Source organism: Gossypium raimondii, chromosome 1 (genome assembly GCF_025698545.1).
Source record: "Gossypium raimondii isolate GPD5lz chromosome 1, ASM2569854v1, whole genome shotgun sequence".
Classification (NCBI taxonomy): Eukaryota; Viridiplantae; Streptophyta; class Magnoliopsida; order Malvales; family Malvaceae; genus Gossypium; species Gossypium raimondii.
Window position 1 is genome coordinate 39867395 of NC_068565.1, and position 20802 is coordinate 39888196.

A 20802-nucleotide genomic window follows, 5' to 3' on the forward strand; every position below is an offset into this window, starting at 1 on the left:
TAACTTAATACTTACTTATTACTTGATAATTACAGTGTACACTTGCACAAACCTACGCTTTACAGTTACTCCAAGAAAAGTTAGGATGATTATGCCATGAAGGATTGTAGAAGTTGGACTGGGGTCCATGTCCACTCCTATTTTGATATTGGTTCCCCACATAGTATACTAACTCAGGATTTGCTAGACAATTCTAAAAAGATTGACCTTCCACACAGTACACACAGGAAACTATTTCAAACGGACTTGGTTGCTGAGCTGCAAAATTATTAGTACTATTAGCGGTTAACTATTTTAACAAAGAGGAAATAGACGATACCTGAGCTGGTAATGAAGTGAGGGAGTCAACTTCATGAACTCCAGCTGCGTGTCTTCCTGGAGCTGTTTGATTTGTTGGCCATTGATAGTTATTACTTTCGATCCTCTTGATGATCTCATAAGGCTCATTATAAGACTTAGACAAAATTGCACCATTCACGGAAGCATCTACCATCAATCTTGTATGTGCATTGAGACCATTATAGAATGTCTCCAGCTGGATACAGTGTGGAGTCCCATGATGAGGACACCAACGAAGTAACTCCTTGAATCGCTCCCAAGCCTCATACAAAGACTCGTTATCCAATTGTTGGGAATTTGTGATCTCGTTCCTCAACTTAGCGTTTTTGCTAGGTCAGAAATACTTAACCAAAAATCTCTCTGCTAATTCTTCCCATGTAGATATGGAACTTGGTGGCAATGAATTGAGCCATGCTCATGCTCGATCTCGCAATGAGTATGGAAACAACTTCAACGTCAGTGCGTCTTCAGTCACACTGGCAATATTGACTGAATCACTCACCTCCATAAATAATCGAAGGTGGAGATGTGGATCTTCCTTGGGCATACCACTAAATTGGCCCACCATTTGTAGCATTTTAAACATCACTCGTATCAATTGAAATTGAGTTGCCTCAATATCTGGCCTTCTTGGGTTTAACTTACTGAAAAGTGGCACAACATATTGTCTGATGCATCGATCCCTATCATCGGCAATGAGGATAGGATTTCGTCCATAATTGACTTCATTACCTTGGTCTTGATTCTGATTTCCCAGGTCCATCTCAAATTGTCTTTGAGCTGTTCATTCACGTCTTCTGTGTCTGAAAGTTCACTCAATTTTAGGGTCTATAGGAAATAAATCGATAATTTGATCTATGCTCATAAACAACTGAAAAGAAAATCACAAAAATTTAAAAGAATAAGTTAGTAATGTTAGAAATAAATCAAATTGAAAATAAATAATTTCATGAAAAAAAATGATTATGGCAACAGTTGACAATCCCCGGTAATGGGGCCAAAAACTTGTAACGTGTAGGTTTGTGCAAGTTTGCACAGTTGTTATCAAGTAATAAGTAAGTATCAAGTTATCGTCTCCATAGGGATTGTATTTGTGCTAAGTCACTTAATTTGTAAAATTATATTAACAATTTGGTAAATAAAAACACAATATAGTTGAGAAGTGGTGATTAAAATATATTAAACTATATGCAATGATCCCTAATGCCAATTATCCTAAGTATGCAAACTATATGATTGAAATAGATTTTAGTAAAATTAAACACAATTTGCAACAATTACAACATAAATAAACTAGGACAATTACTTTAAGTAAACTCAATTTATTATCAACATGCTTAATAACATTTGGAAAAACATTCCAAGGCAACTCGATCTTTCATGAGTTTGGAAACCATATTAGGTCCTTTCGGAATCCTTTACTTAGTAAATACGCATTTTACTGATCATTATTTACTAAGAGTTTCTTAGCATTCGTGTGAGATAATAGGGATGTGTTAGGTTTGAAACAATTTAATCACACAAATCTAAAAACTATGCAGATAACAGAGCTTGGTTAGAGTTGTTATGCAACCTACAATTCAATTGTGTTAGGATCTAAATTGAGCATGCACATTTCAATTATGCGTCTATTAGTCGTCTATTAGTCGGCGTCTGGTTAGAATCGCTCAACTAATTCAGGTGCATTTCAATCACGTATGAACGAAATACAGACTTGATTTTAATTGAAAACATGATCACTTGAGGCACGAGCGTTATAAGCATGAAGCAAATAAATATTATTTAATCAAAGCAATCATCCTAGCTTAAATAAAATTAAGCTAACATTGTTGTAAACAAGAAAAAAGAACACATAGCAAACATATTTATATTAAGTTAAAGAAAAGAAAGATTAAACCCAATTCAGAGTTGCTGTCACCCATGACTCTGACTGACGAGACTCCTTTGTTCCTTTGCTTTGCTCCTTTGCTGATGGTTCTCCAAGGTGGCCGACCAAAGGTTCTGTAAGAGGCTTAATTGCTAAAATCTCTATGAAGAGATGATGCTAGGCGTGGGAGTGGAAAAGGCTAAGAGAAAAAGAGAGAATGATGTTTGCTGGATGCTTGAGGGATGATGAATGAAGGAATAAGAGGGTGTTATTTATAGGTGAGGAGAGGGGGATAGTTTGCTAAAAATAGGAGTTTTCATCTTTTGAAGCATCTTCCATGGGTGGCCGGCCATAAATTGAGGAAGTTGAGCTGATTTTTCCTTGATTTTTGGTCAATTTAAGTGCCACAACAACTCAGGACTGAGACTCGGTCAAGTGCAAATCTTCAGGTAAATCTCTAATTTCTTCAACTCTTCAAGGACCTTGTGGAACTAAACCAAAGAGTGGTTTATGGACAACCATGTGCAGCCAAATTTTGGGTGGACTTGGTCTCCAATTTGGACAGTTTTGTAATCTAGCAAAGCTATAGGACCTGTCCAAAATAAATCAACAAGTTAAAGGACCAAAGAATAAAATTTATCCAATTTAATTAAATAATTAAAACCCAAATTATTAATGAAATATTTTAAAATAAATTATTAAATATAATTTTATATTTTATTATTTAATTTAATCATTCATAGCCCACTTTATATCTTAAAAAATATAATATATTGAAATTAATATAAAATAAGCCATTTATTGCATGAAAACTATATAATAAAGCATAAAATCACATTTTAATAATTTCTATGTCCTAATTTTATATTTTCACATATTTCATTAACTTATTAAACAATTACTTAGTTTTAGCAACAAATTTAAGTAAAAAAAGGTGATAATTTACATAGGAAAAATCCTATATATTTTTTCGTTTACAACAAGCTAGAAATTCTTCGTAGGAGGCGATATGGATCGTCCTGACCCCGAAAAAGGATTTCTCTTTTAAATTTTGTTTAATTTTAAATTTAATTCTTCATTGTTTTTATCTTTAGTTAGATTTTAGGATTTAGATTTTTAATTTGATGTTAGAATTGGAAGAAAACAAGTTTTTGGAAACAATAGAGGAGCTAGAAGAATCTTGGGTCAAGTACAGACAATCGGAGAACTCTAACACGCGTGGAAAAACTGCAGGTAAGGTTGTGTTGCTCCATAGACATTCTATGGTGCGACATACACACTTTGAAGCAAACATAAGGGAAAAAATAAACTTCATGTCGCGCCATGCCTTCTCTAGTGCGCGTCATAGAGGCTATTTTCGGTAAATTTCCTTTCTTGGTTTGAGATTATCTTCAAAGATATTCCTAAGTTTGAAGGGCAAGTCAAGCCCTATATGGCTTCTATATAATGTCCTTATCAAAGGACGCACCCTTTAAGCCTCCACAAGCAACCGAATGCCATTCACTACTCTATTCTTTGAGATTCCTTAAATTCTATACCTTTCACTAGTTCCATGGTCCTAAACTGATGAGGACCGACCTTTTAGATGATGAATAAAGAGTTGATAACTTCAAAGAACTTCGTGAAAGGGATCTCAAAATTCATCTTTAAGCCATTCGACGACACTCTCCTCTTCAGGAGAGAGGTTTTGATTCCTTGTTTTTGTTAAACAGTGAAATGAGAGTGATAATTCAGTTCCATAGATGGGAGAAGTTATGTGCCATTCAATAGGGATGAGCCTGTATGCTAGTCGTCTAGGAATTTTAGGCTGCCTTAAGTGAAACTGAGATGACTCGAGATAGCTAGAGGAGATACTTAACCTCCTAATGGACGAACGAGGAGAATGGAGACGCCATCTAGGGAAAAATTTCCCAACATTGTTCCCACAAGAATAGCTAACTTAGAAAGCAAGAAGGTGGTATGTCATATTACAAAAGGAAAAAGATAGTAGACCTTCAAACAATCATCAACAGAGGGTGCTTCATCACAGTAGGAGGGTCTCTTGCAGGCCTGAGTTCTTCTAATATGGAAAAAGTGTTTTAAACACTAAGTCTGTCAAACAGGAAGGGATAAAAGCTATGGGGTGTAAGTGGATCTAAGAGACGAAAAGAAACGCAAATTGAAAAATGGAAACTTACAATTTCAGACTTGTAGCAAAAGGTTCTACTAAAAACTAAGGTCTCGATTACGAAAAAACATTCTCTTCGGTTGCTATGCTCAAGTCAATCCACATATTGTTATCCATTATGGTAGTTCTTGATTACGAGATCTGCAAAATGGATGTCAAGCTAGTGTGTTTGAACGACTATCTTGAAAATAGCATCTATATAATGCAACCCACCACACATATAGCTAAAGCATACAAGTATAAAGTTTGCAAACTGCTTAGATCCATATATGGACTTAGGCAAGGATCTTGCTCATGGAATAAAAAATTTGATCAAGCAATCTGTTGGAAAAAAATCTGGTTCAAAAATAGTTTTCTTGCAAAACAGAAAATAATTATTTGAAAAATCGACCTCGTTTGTGAAAACCGAATTCGCACATGCATTTTCAGGTAGATGGATCCTTGTCATTCTCGGCTTTCAATCAAACAATCTTTTCTGGTATTTTTTGAACATCGGTATGCTCCTTGACATAGCAAAAAAAGTTATGGTGATCAACAACCATGGATCGAAGTACGATGAACGAATCGGGTTGAAACAAAGTAAAAGGTATACCTTTTTCATTTGACCTCCTTACGTAATATTGATCCCAAGACACAACAAATTAGTCTCGGCCTCTACATAGTCCACCCAGTCAAAGAACGAACAACAAAAACTCTCTTAAACCTTCCAGAGAGAATAAGAATAAATGGTTGCTAGACCCTCTTTTTCTTTTTACTTGGTAACATCCACACTATAAGGGGTTTTGTTCCTTTTTTTTTAATATCACATAATAAGAAATGGAATTATTCCTTTTCTTGGTTTTTAGAGAAACATATGGAATGTATTAAAACATTATATTCTTTCCAAAAGAATATTAACTTCCTTATTTTTTTATCTTTAACCAAAATTATTGTAACTATATATTTTATAATTTCGGAGAACTATATCCAGTTAATATTTTTATATGAATCAAATTCATATATTAATTTTAACTATATTCTCTATTTGTGCACAACAAGTTTGTACATATAATGCATTCAATATTTAATTTAATTCATGTGACAACTAAACACAACACCAACTGTGTTTGGATTCTATTCGCTTCAGCCATAGGGTCTGTTGGCTCTTGTAACGTTGGTAGTAATACTAGAACATTTCTAATGTTACAAGCAATTAGTGACATCTAGCAATGCATCATTGCTACCCAAGTTACAAGAAGTCGTGATTCGACATAACCTTTCTATGATAAATTTTCCATGTATTATATCCTTTTATCCTTTATATCTAGATTGGATGCAAGTCATGGAATAGCCACACTTGTATAGTCCAATGTCATATTTCTTGATTTCTAAGTTAACTACAACAAAAAAATAAGTGTGATATCTCATATCAATTTATTTGAGCATGACCATGCATTTCTAGTCTCACTACATCAAGTGGCCTAAGATATAGCTCCCATTATATAGGAGGGACAAATCCTATCCTGATCAATCATATCCCACTACATAGATTGTGGCATACCCAATATCAGTCTTTATCGTACAACCTATTATGGTAGACATTTGGCTTTATCAAAATATACGACTCACGATGTTGGGACAATAATAATCTTAATTATCACTATGAGTAATGTTGTGACTATGACATAATAATCCAAGAAACATACTCATAGCAGGTTAGTCCAGTATGTTGTTCTTTAACACATACTCATGCATTGATTTTCACATCCCTATGTCAATGACAATACTTTCTCATCAATCAAGTACACATTAATCTCAATGCATTATTATTATCCAACCTGCAATAATATTTGACTAAGGGCCTTTTAAAAATAATCATATTATTCTTAAGATTTTATTATTAATCGGTTTATTTACACATACACAAAAAAGAGAAACTACAATAACAATGGTAATGTAATATATTAACAAACAAGGTAAACGAGTGTGTGATAACAATGATCTCATTATTGGTCTTTGGAAATACTCTAACATTATTCTCATACCACAAACTACTTCAAGTGTGGGCTCAAATGAATTGAATCAAACACAAAACTAAAAATAGTTTTCTTTTCTTTAATGTGAAAAAAAATCTCTTCTCAAATAGAAACCAGTAGAATCGTTATTCTGAAAAATATATTTATTTCTTAGAGAATAAAAGTCTCACTATTTTTGGGTAGAATAACGATATCTGAAAGTTGTGTGTAAATAGCCCTACCGATGCCATCTATTTATAGAAAGAGAAGGTAGAATCCTTGTTGAATTGTAGAAGTTTACTTTAACTAGAAAAACGAACTCCTACTATAACTAAAAGTATAGGTGGTGAAAATCCTAACTATCTTTACTAGGGTTTGTCGTCCATCCTTTTTGACATAAGGGGCTTTCGGGCCTGTTTCATATCGAATTCAAGTACAAGTACTTCCCAGGCTTTTAACCCAATACTTTATAATTTGGTCCAACCCAATATTTTTTTCTATTTCCCGAAATAAATTCAATATATTTCCAATTAAATAATCTTCTCAACCAAATTCTAATTTTGTTAAAATCATGACGGCTTTACCGTAAAAGAATCTACGAGAAAATATATTTAATAATTTTGAATTTAACAGTTCACTTTGACGAAATGATTTATTTCCATTTTCCAACTGCATTTAATTCAAAAAAATATAAATTCACTTTCAAGTCATTTTCATTTTTCTTTTTCTTTTTCATTTTTGAGAAAACCACATTCATTTTCAAATGATTTCATTTCTCCATTTTCAATTTCATTTTGGAGAAAACCATAATCATTTCTCCATTTTCACCATTTCTATTCATTTATGTTCATTTGATTCAACATGCGATTCATTTCTCGTTTCAAAGAGCTAGTGGAGAGGTCGATTAGACATATACAATTGAGGCTAAAATGACTTATAATTAAGTTTCAGCTTTTCGCCTATTAATTATACACTCATGTAGTCGCGACATCATTCCACTATAGTGTCATAACTAAGCTCTCCCTAACGACGTACTACTACGAAAGCAACTAGATTAGTGGTTGTCAAATGACCTTGTCATAAGTGTGTTACCCTCACAGGATATCTTTAATCTCTTTTGAATAATATTCATTCTCCTAATATGATCTTATTTTATTTGATGATAACCATTATATCTTCTTTCATGAAAATTCAATTACTATCAAACGATAATCAAGTCATTTGTCACAAAGAAGAATGACCTATGGCCATGTTTAATTTTAATCAACCATGTAATACCAATGAGAGGATATCATTTACTCATGTCTCAGTCTATGAATTCCAGAATTGTGAATGACACTACATATTGCAGAAGTCTTATACCCAACGCACCAACTTTTGATTTCTTATATATTTGCTCAGGCTTTTACTTACATCAAAATATACAAGTCACATATACATAGTCTGTCATCCACTCAGGATTAAGGTATGTCACGCTATAACCATCACAAGTGAGTAAATCCATAAATGGATTCAGGATCTATTCTCATTCAGTCTAGTCCGATGTATAGTCAGTCACATCTATGTCTCTATCTTTTGGGAGTCATCCACTCCAATGACCAAGACAAAATATCTCCCTAATTAGACTTGATAAACGTCATATTAGTCTTTCAATAAGTTTGCTTATTTCCGATTAGACTAAGGACATATTTAGGTTCATCTATTAATATAATTTGTCTTTCTTTATTACGATCCGACCACGTAATACCGCTTAGTATTAGTTTAAACATTAGACAACTAGTGAGCAACATTTGCTTCTATTTTTCTTTACATGAAAAAACCACATGAGGACATTATACAAAGTATTAATGTAATTCATGAATAATTTTATTAATCAATCTATTCAAAAAAATTACAACTGTACATTGATGAAAATACTACACTTAGGGCACTAGATCCAACACAATCAAGACTTTTGGATTTGAACAAAACATAGATGAACCTTGTGTTTATAAAAATATTGGAGATGGAAATATGATCTTTCTCTTTCTATATGTCGATGACATTCTAATCATTGGGAATAATGTAAGGCCATTGACATCGATTAAATTGTGGTTAACCTAACAGTTTAGCATGAAGGACTTGGGAGAAACTGATTTTTTTCTAAGAATTCGAATCCTAAGGGATCGAAAGAACAAAGTGATAGCACTATCGCAAGCTTCATACATATACAAGATAATAGAATGTTATGAAATGGTCGATTCGAAAAAGGGAAATCAACCATCTGTATTGGGATTTCATCTTTCTTTGGAGGACTGTCCTAAGACAGCGGAAGAAAGAGAAAACATGAGAAAAGTTTCTTATGCTTCGGCAATAGAAAGTCTCGTGTATGTTATGTAATGCACACATCCAGATATGTGTTTCGTAATGGGGTTAGTGAGACGATATCAGGTGAATTTAGGACTAAGAGCCTAACAAGAAATTTTTTAAGCATATACTCAAGTATTCTAGAGAAGATCTCACTCCAATTAGATATATTGATTCTGAACATTTTTAAGAGGCTGAGTTTGAATAGAAAAAGGACTCACAACATAATAGGGAAAATAGTTCCCTTATTCTAGCAAATTACTAAAATATAAAAACATTTTCCTAAAAAATCTCAATTGATTATTCTAAGATTATCTACCGAAATAACTTAAATTTATCCCAAAATATATGGTAGTTTAGCACATATTTCGATACCCTCCCACAACTTGGTGTATATATATCAATCATGCCCAACTTGCTTACAAGAAAATCAAAACTTGTCTTAAAGAACCCTTTAGTGAGTATGTTAGCAATCTATTGTTTTGAAGGAACAAATGACCTGCACACTAGGCCTTTTTCAATCCTCTCATTGGTTAAGTGCCAATCAATCTCAACAATTTTAGTTCTGTCATGTTGGGCTAGGTTCTAAGCAATTCTAATGGTACTTCATTGGTGAAGTTATTAGTTTCCTTAGCTCTTCCATAATTGTTTTTAACCATATCATTGCACAAATTCCTTGAGTCATTTATCTAAACTCAGCCTCTGCACTACTTTTTGCTACAATACTTTGTTTTTTCTTCGCCAAGTTATAAGGTTTCCCCAGAAAAATGTATAGTACCCTGATGTAGATCTTTTATATGTTACTGAGCCTTCCCAATCTACATCCGTGTAAGCTTTAATTCCTCTTTGTTCGAATTTGTTAAAGAATAAGCCCTTGTCAAGTGAGCTTTTCAAGTATCTTAGAATTTGAAACACTGCTTCTTCATGCTATTTCATTGGGAAGTGCATAAATTGACTCACTAAGCTTACTGTAAAAGTTATATATAACCTTGTATGTGATAAGTAGATTAACTTACCAACTAATCTTTGGTACTACCCTTTATTAACTGATATTTCTTCTTTATTTCTGAATTTTACGCTTGAATCAATTGGCCTGTCAGCTAGGCGGCTTTCACTCATTCAGTCTCCTTTAAAAGATCAGTCACATATTTTTCTGAGAAACCACAAGACCCTTCTTTGATCGAGCAACTTCCATTCCAATGATGTGTTTTAAAGGACCCAAGACTTTGATCTCAAACTCCAATGTTAGATGATCCTTGAGACACATTATTTCATCCACATCATATTTGGTAAAAATGATATCATCAACATAAAGTATAATAATTGTTATTCTACCTCTTTGTGAGTGTTGTAGAACATTGTGTAATTAGCTTGTCCTTGTAGTAACCTTGTTTCTTAGCGAAATGAGTGAATCAATCGAACCAAGCTTGAGGAGACTGCTTTAGACGATACAAAGATTTCTTAAGCTTACATACTTGAGTTCCGAATTTTTCTTTAAAACCTAGAGGAGGATCCATGTAAACTTCTTCTTCAAGTTTCCCATTTAGGAAAGCATTTTTCACATCTAGGTGCTATAAAGACCAATCAATATTAACAATAATGGATAAAAGAACTCTAACAGAATTTAACTTAGCTACTAGAGCAAATGTCTCAAAATACTCTATCTCGTATGTTTGGGTGTACCGTTTAGCCACCAATCGATTTTTGCATATGTCTAAAGACCCATCCAGTTTGAATTTGGTTGTGAATACCCATTTACAACCCACAATTTTTTTCCTAAAAGTAATTCCACTGCTTCCCATGTACCTAATTTTTCAAGAGCACGCATCTCCTCTAAAAAGCGTCCTTCCATTCAGGAACCTGTAAAGCATCTTCCACATTTTTAGGTCTTTCCATAATATTAAGGCATGAAACAAAGGCAGAGAATGTCGAAGACAAGGCTTCATAGGATACAAATTTAGACATTGGATATTTGACAACATTTATAACACCTTTTCTTTTAGCAATTGGAAGATCTAGATGAGAAAATTCATTGGTCAGATTAAGAGTTTTACCTGGACTTGTAAAAATAGAGCGTCGGTAATAACAATATATCACAAAAAAAATAGAAATAAAAATAAAAAACACAAAAAATTTTACGTGGAAACCCTTTCGAACAAAAGTCACGGGCAAAGGAGAAGAAAATTTACTATGTCAAATTCGAATGATTACAAGTGGAGTTTCGACTACATCTATTTATAGGATGAAAAAACCTAATTCTAATCAAAGTCAAATATATTGTGGTAATAAATGCTAAATATATTATACTCATAAATACTAAATCTTCTAGAAAGAAGATATATTTTGTTTAACTTGACTTGCAAGCAATCTAATAGAATTTGGGTCACACAACTCTAACAATCTCCACCTAGACACGAATTTTCAACGAACAAGTTTTTAACCTCTTCCATAAAACCCCTTAAGGGTTTAACTTCAAAAATGAACACCAACCAAGTCTAGGCAATGCTCAAAGTTAGTTATAGGATGTGACTTAGTCATCATATCTGCAGGATTTTCTAAGTACTAATTTTGCTCACAATAATATCACCACAAGCAATAATATCAAGAACAAAATGATACCGAACATCAACGTGTTTTGTTCTTTCATGAAACATTTGATCTTTTATAAGGAAGATGACACTCTGACTGTCACAAAATACTGTATTGATTTGAACATCTTCATTGAGTGGTAGACAAAGCGACTATAGTTTGCAAAGTGGCTTTCCAACTGATTGCACAACCTTCGATTGTAAAGGCATAGCCTGTGAGAGATCTTCTTCTATCAAGGTCTCCAGCAAAATCATCATCAACATGCCCAATGACTCCATCTCTAGTTCTTCCAAACTATAAGCAAGCATCAGTAGTACCTCGTAAGTATCTTAAAATCCACTGAACTACTTTCCAATGTTCTTTACCGAGATTCGCCATGTATCTGCTAACTGCACTGACTGCATATGATAAATCTGGATGTGAACAAACCATAGCATACATGAGAGATCCCACTACACTAGAGTATGGAACATGTGACATGTACTCAATATCATCATTTGATTGTAGAGAAAAAGATGATGAACGTCTTAAATGGGCTGCTAAAGGAGCACTAACAGGCTTAGCACTCTGCATATTGAACCTGCAAAGAACTTTCTTAATCTACTCCTTCTGACTTAGGTACAATTTACTTGATTTTCTATCTCTGATAATCTCCATACCAAGTATCTTCTTTACTGGTTCCAAATCTTTCATCTCAAATTCTTCACTGAGTTGGGCTTTGACCTTTCTTATCTCTCCTTTATCTTTTGCTGCTATCAACATGTCATCAACATAAATGAGTAGATACACAAAAGAACCATCACTGTTTTTCTTAAAGTAAACACAACTGTCAAAAATACTTTTTTTGAAATCATGAGAAGTCATAAAGGAATCAAACCTCTTTTACTACTGTCTTGGTGACTGTTTCAAACAGTAAAGTTACTTTTTCACCAAGCAAACATAGTCCTCTTTTTCTGAGACTGTAAAACCTCTGGTTGTTGCATGTAAATATCCTCCTCAAGTTCTCCAAGAAAAAATACAGTTTTTACATCTAACTTCTCAAGCTTCATATTATGCATGGCCACAATAGCAAGCAAAGCTCGAATCGAACTATGCTTCACAACTTGTGAGAGCACATCTATGAAGTCCACTTTTGGAATTTGACTGTAACCCCTTGGAAAAAGTTTTGCTTTATATCTGGGTTCTTCAACTTCTAGAGTCTCTTCTTTCTTTTTAAACAGCCATTTACAACTAACAACCTTCTTACCTTTACGAAGTTTCACAAGATCCCACTTTCTGTTTTGTGGAGTGATTTCATCTCCTCTTTCATAGCAAACATCCACTTTTTTGAGTCTTCACAACTAACCACCTTAGGATAATTACCTAGCTCTTTGTTTGCATCTATATATTCAGCCACATTTAAAGCATAAGTAACTAGATCAGCCTCGACATACTTCTTTGGAGGTTTAATTTCTCTTCTAGTTCTATTTTTGGCGATAGAGTATTATCGTAAAGAAGCAACTCTATTCTGAATTTTTGTACGGGCTTGAGGAGTCGACTCTATTGTAGATTCTGGATTAATATGATGCTCCACCTACTTTTGATTTTCTTTATTGGAAGAGTCTTTAAGAGATAAGTTAGGTAGCATAGAAGTTTCATCAAAAACATCTCTGCTCATCACAACTTTTCTATTTCCTGGACACCATAACTTATACCCTTTTACACCAGCTTTACAACCAAGAAAAACACACTTAATGGATCTCGGTTCCAATTTTTCATTATCAACATGAGCATACGCAAGACACCCAAAGATCTTTAAATCAAAATAATAAACAGGATTACCAAACCAAACCTCTTGTGGAGTTTTTTTCTCAATGGTAACGGATGGAGATCGGTTGATAAAAAAACATGCAATAGGGGCTTCTTTGACCCAAAATGATTTTGGTAAGTTGGCATTTGACAACATACATCAATCCTTCTCCATGATTGCTTTGTTCATTCGTTCTGCAACACCGTTTGGCTGTGGAGTATGACGAACTATCAAGTGTTTCACGATCCCTTCTGAGTTGCACAGTTTATTAAACTTATCAGAACAGAACTCTAAGCCATTGTCTGTGCAGAGGTATTTTATTTGTTTTCCCGTCTATTTTTCAATCATAGTTTTACAAGACTTAAATGTGAAAAACACATCACTTTTCTACTTCAGGAAGAACGCCCAAACTTTTCTGGAAAAATTATCAATAAAAGTTAGCATATAATTAGCTCCACCTCTCGAAGGCACTCTGGATAGCCCCCACAGATCAGAATGAATATACTCCAATGTTCCCTTCGTGTTATGGATTCCTTTAGTGAATCGAACTCTCTTTTTCTTCCCAAAAATGCAATGCTCATAGAACTTTAGTTTGCAAATTCCTTGCCCATCAATAAGTCCTCTTTTGCTCAATTCTGCAATGCCATTCTTACTCATATGCCCTAGGCGCATATGCCAAAGTTTAGTACTATCATCATCTGACAAAGAAGAGGAAGGAACAGCTGCATCACCAGTAATAGTAGGACCCTGCAAAACATATAACTTGGCAGTCTTTCTCTGCCCTTTCATCACAACAAGGGAACCTTTGGAAATCTTCAAAACCCCACTTTCAGCTGCGCATCTGTACCCTTTTGAATTAAGAGTACTCAACGAAATTAAATTTCTCTTCAATTCTGGATCATGTCGCACGTCACTAAGTGTTTTGACAATTCCGTCAAACATCTTAACTTTAATTGTTTCAACACCTGCAAGTTTACACGAAGCATTATTTCCCATCAAAGCAACACCTTCAGACACTGTTTTGTAACTTTTAAACTAATCAAAGATCCACTTTTCGCTCACTTTAGAATTGTTGACAAAAGCGACTAGAAGTTCACCATCGTTGTAGTCCTCTACAATAATAGCTTCACCAGAATTTTCTAGTTTTTTTCCCTTTTGATTCACAGCCTCCCTTTTGATCTTATTTTGTAGCTCATAGCACTCAAATTTAATGTCCCTTTCTTCTTGTAGTAGTTACAAGTTTTACCTCTGTTTGAAGACTTCGATTTACCCTTAGATTTACTACGAGGATTCTGTTCCTGTGTCCTTCCACGACCATCATCAACATTTCGTTCTTGTCTCTCACAAACAATGAGACTCTCTCCTTTAGAGTCGGGTTTAACCACAAGATGCTTCATCTTATCTTACGAGGTCAAAGAATCATAAACCTCATAAATTGTGAGAGACTCGCGGCTATATAAAATCATGTCTCTAAAGGTTGAATAAGACGAGGGCAACTAACAAAGTAGAATCAACCCTAGATTTTCCTAAGTTTGAGAGAATTTCTTTAAACATTGTTAAGTGTTCGTGCACAGACGCATCTTCCTCCAAATGATGAGCATAAAGACGTTGTTTCATATGCAACATGCTGGTTAGAATTTTCGACATACATATTTGTTCCAGCCTCTTCCATAATGCAGCGATGGTCTTCTTCTTCATTACATCCTGCAAAATTTCATTATACAAATGCAGATGTAATTGTGTTAACACCTTTCGATCCTTACGCTTCCTATCATCATCTATTAATGTCAAAGGCATCTTATCTATCCCTTGCAGGGCATCTTCTAGATCCATTTGCGCAAGAACTACTTGCATCTTAATCTGCCACAACACAAATTTGGTGTTGCAATCCAACAGCAGAATTTCATACTTCAAAGACGCCATTACCGTGATCGAGATGAATAAACTAGAAGCTCTGATACCAATTTGTAAAAACAGAACATCGGTAATGATAATATATCGCAATAAAAAGAGAAATAAAAATAAAGAGGACACAAACTTTTACGTGGAAACCTTTTCGGGGGAAAAAACCACGAGCAAAGGAGAAGAAAATTCACTATGTCAAATTCGAATGGTTATAAGAGGAGTTTCGACTACATCTATTTATAGGTTTAAAAAACCTAATTCTAATCAAATTCAAATATATTATGTTAATAAATGCTAAATATATTATACTCATAAATACTAAATCTTCTAGAAAGAAGATATATCTTGTTTAACTTGACTTGCAAGCAATCTCTTAGAATTTAGGTCACACAATTCTAACAGGACTTTTGACAAGGTCATGCGGGTTAGATTCTTGGTGATGAATTTGGTGGATTCAACTTTCTTCATTTTGGTTTCTTCTTGAGTAAACCAAAAACTCATTTTTTTTTGTTTTCTGTTCTCTTTATCAAACTCTCCACATTCAGACTCCTTTTTATTAACAACATTAATATCATTCATTTCTGTGTTGATCATAAATTCACCTTTCCCATTATCATAATCCCTATGTTGTATATTCCTAGTCCGTTCTTGATCAATTATGGAATCTTCCTTGTTGTAATTCCCTCCATGAAGATTAAGATCAAAGTAAGGTTGTGTTTCAACAAAAGTGACAATCATGGTAACAATCATCTTTCTATCAATCAAATCATAACATTTGTAACCCTTTTTGTTAAAAGCATAACCAACAAAGATACATTTTTCTCTATGATCTATTTTACCCTGGTTGTGAAGATGAACAAAAACACTACATCCAAAAACTCAGAAGGGGTAAATCTATGATCAATTTGGAATTAGGAAAGCTATCTTTGAAAACACTGAAAGGAGTTCTATAGTTTAGAATCTTATTGGGCATTCTATTAATAAGATATGTAGTCATTAACAAAGCCTTTCCCTAAAGATAACATGGTATCTAACTAGTGAACATCAAGGCTCTAGTTCTTCCAAAATATTACAGTTTTCCCTTTCCAGAATCCCATTCTATTATGGTTTATTTGTACAAGAGCTTTGGTGGACTATTCCATGTTTGGTTGAGAAAATGCTTTTGCTCACTAAAAAAGTCCCCACCATTATCACTCTAAAATATTTTAATTTTCACACCAAATTGTGTTTCTACCTTGCATAAAAAGTTTGAAACACATTTTTAACTTTAAACTTATCTTTTAACAAAACACCTAACAAATGTGAGTATGATCATCAATAAATGTGACAAACCAATATTTTCCTGAAAAAGTTGAGACTCTCAAAAGTCCCCAAACATCACTATGAATTAATGGAAAAAGTTGGGAAGCCTTATATTTTTTAAGTGGAAAGAATGACCATTGATGCTTAGCCAATTCAAAAAATTCACAGTGATATGAAGAAGAATGTTTATTATTAAGTAGATCAGGTAACAAATGTCTTAAATAGTAAAAATTAAGGTGTCAAAGCCTATAATGCCAAATCATAACCTTATCAAAATTAGAAATAGAGTTCAAATATAAAGTAGTTGTTAGTTGACTTAGATGACTGTCATAAAAAAACTAAATTCCACCAAACACTGTACCATTGCCAATCATCCTCCTTGAGACCTTATCCTAAAATTTACATATAGAGGAGTCAAATATAGCATGAAATTCGAGGACTGGGTTAACTTACTGATATATATAATATTACAAGCTAGATTTGGCACATCTAAAGAATCATGTAAAACCAAGGAAGGTAAATGTTGATAGTGCATTTCCCAGCTATTGCTGAGAATGACATATCTACTACCTTTATCTTTTTGTTTCCTGCAAAAGGTGTGCCAGTTAACAAAAGCAAAATACCCTAGTCATGTGATCACTAGCTCCAGAATCAACAATCTACGGCTTGTTTTACAAGGCTTGACCTTAAACAAAAACTAAAGAATCAGTACCTAATTAGGCTATGGAGCAAGATGGATTATAGGATAAGTTAGAAGTAAAAGAATTCATCTGAAATTGTGGTAATTGAAAACGCTTTTGTAGATGCTCTAGTTGTTCCTTAGTGAATAGAGACCCTTGTAAAGAATTTTTCTTCTCATGATTTTCATTGGTTGTTCAAAAAGCTTCCTCAGTGAATAGAGACCCAGATTGTGAACCACGACCATTTCCACTCTTCTTTCTCTCATTTTTTAGTTTCCCATGGAGCTTTCAGCTCGTTCTTGAGTGTGCCAATGTTTTTTGCGGTGGTCACACCAAGGTTTCTTCCTTTTTTCACTGTCATCATCATTATTAACAGTCACAAGAGTAGAATTATCATCGTTAGCTTCAAATCCTGACCTTAACATTACTTTTCTCCTAGTCTCCTCTCTTTAACCTTAAAAAAAATCTCACAGAGTGTTGGAAGCGATTTTTTCCCTAGAATTCGATATCTCACTTCATCAAATTCTCTATTTAAACCAGCCAGAAATAAATAAGATCACTCATTTTCTTCTTTCATCATAACCTTTACACTATCTCCAAGACACTTTCATTCATCATTATAACATTAATCTAGTTCTTGCCTAAGATATATAATCTCATTATAATAAAAAGTGACCAATTTTTCCCTTTTTCTTGCCTTCCAGAGTTTTATTTTTAAGTCAAAGATTTGTGAAGCATTTTCTAAATTTGAATAGGTGTCTTTCACAATGTCCCAAACATCTTTAACAGTCGAGAGAAAAAGAAAAGGTTTATCTATGGATGCTTCCATGGAATTAAAAAGCCATCCAATTATCATAAAAATTTCTAACCTCCATGTGATCATCCTTGGATCACCCACTTGTAGTTGCTTGACTTCTCCAATTAAATAACCCGGCTTGTCACGCTCATCAACTGCTAACTTCACGGGCTACGACCATTCGAGGTAATTCTTGCCATTCAGCTTTTAAGATGTCAGCTGAAAAGAGAACTGAGATGCTTCTATCCCTTGATTCATTGCCTTCTTGTTAATTGTTTCGACGGTAAAGCTTTCTACCTCAGTTTGGTTGCTAGATCTCTTATCTCCAGTAAAGGTTGTTTTAATCATGGTGTTACTGGATATTTAATCTAGCTCTAATACCATGAATTTTTTAAGAGACTATATTCAATAAAATTGATTTATTTTTATCATGTAAAGAATTGAGTTTAAATAGAAAAAAGACTCATACCATAATTGGGAAAGTAGTCCCAAATTCTTGTAAACTACTGAAAGATACAAAAGTTTTTCCTAAAAATTCTTAATTGATTGCTCTAAGAGTATCTACCTGAATGACTTAAGATTTATCTCCAAATATATGGGAATTCAACACATATTTGAACAAATTCTGACTTCTAAACATGTCAGGATTTGAGGAAATTGACATCGGGCTAATTTTTATCCTACACAACAAGTCTGTAGTGTGAATATGTGTCAAGTAGGATTACATTATTAACATCACTATGGAGGTTCGAATATAAGGCATGGAAAAGCTATGACACTATAATAGTGCAAATATAGGTAAACCCCAAAAAAAACCACATAAGGACAATACACATTGATAGAAAGTAACATACAGGAGACGATAGTGTTTGACAGAATAGTGGATGCAGTCAAAGACTTCATCTAAGGACAAACTCTAGGGATTTGTTTTAACAAGACTCTGGTGGCTATAGAGTTCTTCAAGAAACATATAGAGGGCAAAGAAATGTGAAACATGACTTATTTACTTCACTAGGGCAAGTGGGAGATTGTTGGTTATGATGCCCTAAGTGTAGTATTTTCATCTTTTTTTCGAACAAATTGATTAATAAAATTATTCGTGAATTACATTAATACCCTTTGTATATTATCCTCACGTGGTTTTGCATGTAAATAAAAATAGAAGAAAATATTTACTCATTGGTTGTTTAATGTTTAACTAATACTAAACGGTATTACGTGGTTGAATTGTAATACGAAAAAGCAACTTATATTATTAGACAAACCTAAACATGTCCTTAGTCCAATCGAAAATGAAAAAATCCATTGAATGACTAATATGTCATCTATCAAGTCTAGTTAATGAGATGCCTTGTCTTGGTTATCTGAGTAGATGACTCCTAGAAGATAAAGACATAGACGTGATTGATGGACTAACAGTACATCGGATTAAACCTAAAGAGAATAGATCTCGAATCAGATTGGTCATAATGTGACATACCTTAATCTTGAGTGGATGACGAACTATGATGTGTGACTCTTATACTTTTACAAGTCTGAGTTCAAATAAGTAAGGAATCGAAAGCTAGCGCGTTGGGTATACAACTTCTGTAGTATGTAGTGTCATTCACAATAGTGGAATTCATAGCTCGAGATATGGGTAAATGATATCCTCTCATTGGCATTGCATGATAGATGAAAATTAAACGTGGCCACAGGTCATTCGTCTTTGTGATGAATGACTTGATTAGCATTTGATAGTAATTAACTCTTCATTAAGAAAGATGTAACAGTTACCATGAGATAAAATAGAATCATTTTGGGAGAGCAGATTTATCCTAAAGAGATTAAAGATATCTTATGAGGATAGCACACTTATGACAAGGTCATTAGATGAGCACTTATCAAGCTGTTTTCGTAATTGTATGTCATTAGGTAGAGCTCAGTCACAATACTGTAGTGGAATGATTTCATGACTAAATGAGTTTATAATTAATAGGCAAAAAGCTAGAACTTAATTATAAATCATTTTAGCCCTAATCACATATGTCCAATCGGTCCCTCCATTGGCTCGTTGAAACCAAAAATGAATAGTATATTGAATCAAATGAACAGAAATGGTAAAGTTAAAGAAATGGGAAACATTTAGAAATGAATTTGGTTTTCTCTAAATGGAAATAACGTGAAAAAAATTAATTTATGATGTTTTGAATTATTATGAAATTAATTAAATAATTGAAGTTCAAAATGAAATTAAATTAATTGGTAATTGTGAATCCGTTGAATGTAGAAATATTAAATATAACTCATAGATTCTTTTTATGATAAAGTTGCAATGGTTTCAACAAAATTAAAATCGGGTTGAGAAAATTAATTAATTGGAAAATTAATTAATTAAATTAAATTAATTTATGATGTTTATTTTGGGAAATAGAAAAACAAATCTCGAGTTGGATTGATTTATAAAGTACTGCGTTAAAAGTCTAGGAAGTACTTATAATTGGACCCGATACGGGAGAGACCCAAAATCCCCTCATGTGAATATATGGGACGACAAAACTTAGTAGATTTAACTAGGGTTGTTGCCCCTCTCTCTCTAAGTTAGACTAGGATTTTATTTTCCTATTGAAATAGACTTCTACTAATTCAATAAGGGTTTCACTTCTTCTCCTTATAAGTAGATTGCACTAGTAAGGCTAAATACATAATTTTGACATATTGTTATTTTGCCCAAAAATAGTGAGAATTTATTTTGTAAGTATAAATTCTATTTTCCGGAATAACAAATCTACCAGTTTCTATTAAAGAGAGATTTGTTTTCCCACTGAAAGTAAAATAAATAATTTCTGGTTCTGTGTTTAATTTAAAATTGTTTGAGTCCACACCCGAAGCAGTTCGTGGTACGAGATAGCAGAGAAGGTTGTTTGGTTGAATGCCAGGAATGAAAATGATCCGTTTAGATGAAAACACAGGTGCGATTTCAGTAAAGGGTTTCTAGCAGCTTCATCTTCTCCGACTAGATATACCTTTAAGGGACCCTCAAAGCAGG

General features: G+C 33.6%; 1 non-coding gene across 1 annotated transcript; it reads left to right on the forward strand.

Annotated features, from left to right (window-relative positions):
* Positions 1-551: 551 nt before the first annotated feature.
* On the forward strand, positions 552-658 carry LOC128032710 (small nucleolar RNA R71). Its single transcript, XR_008188996.1, has one exon. It is a non-coding gene; the product is annotated as a small nucleolar RNA R71 (small nucleolar RNA).
* Positions 659-20802: the final 20144 nt, after the last annotated feature.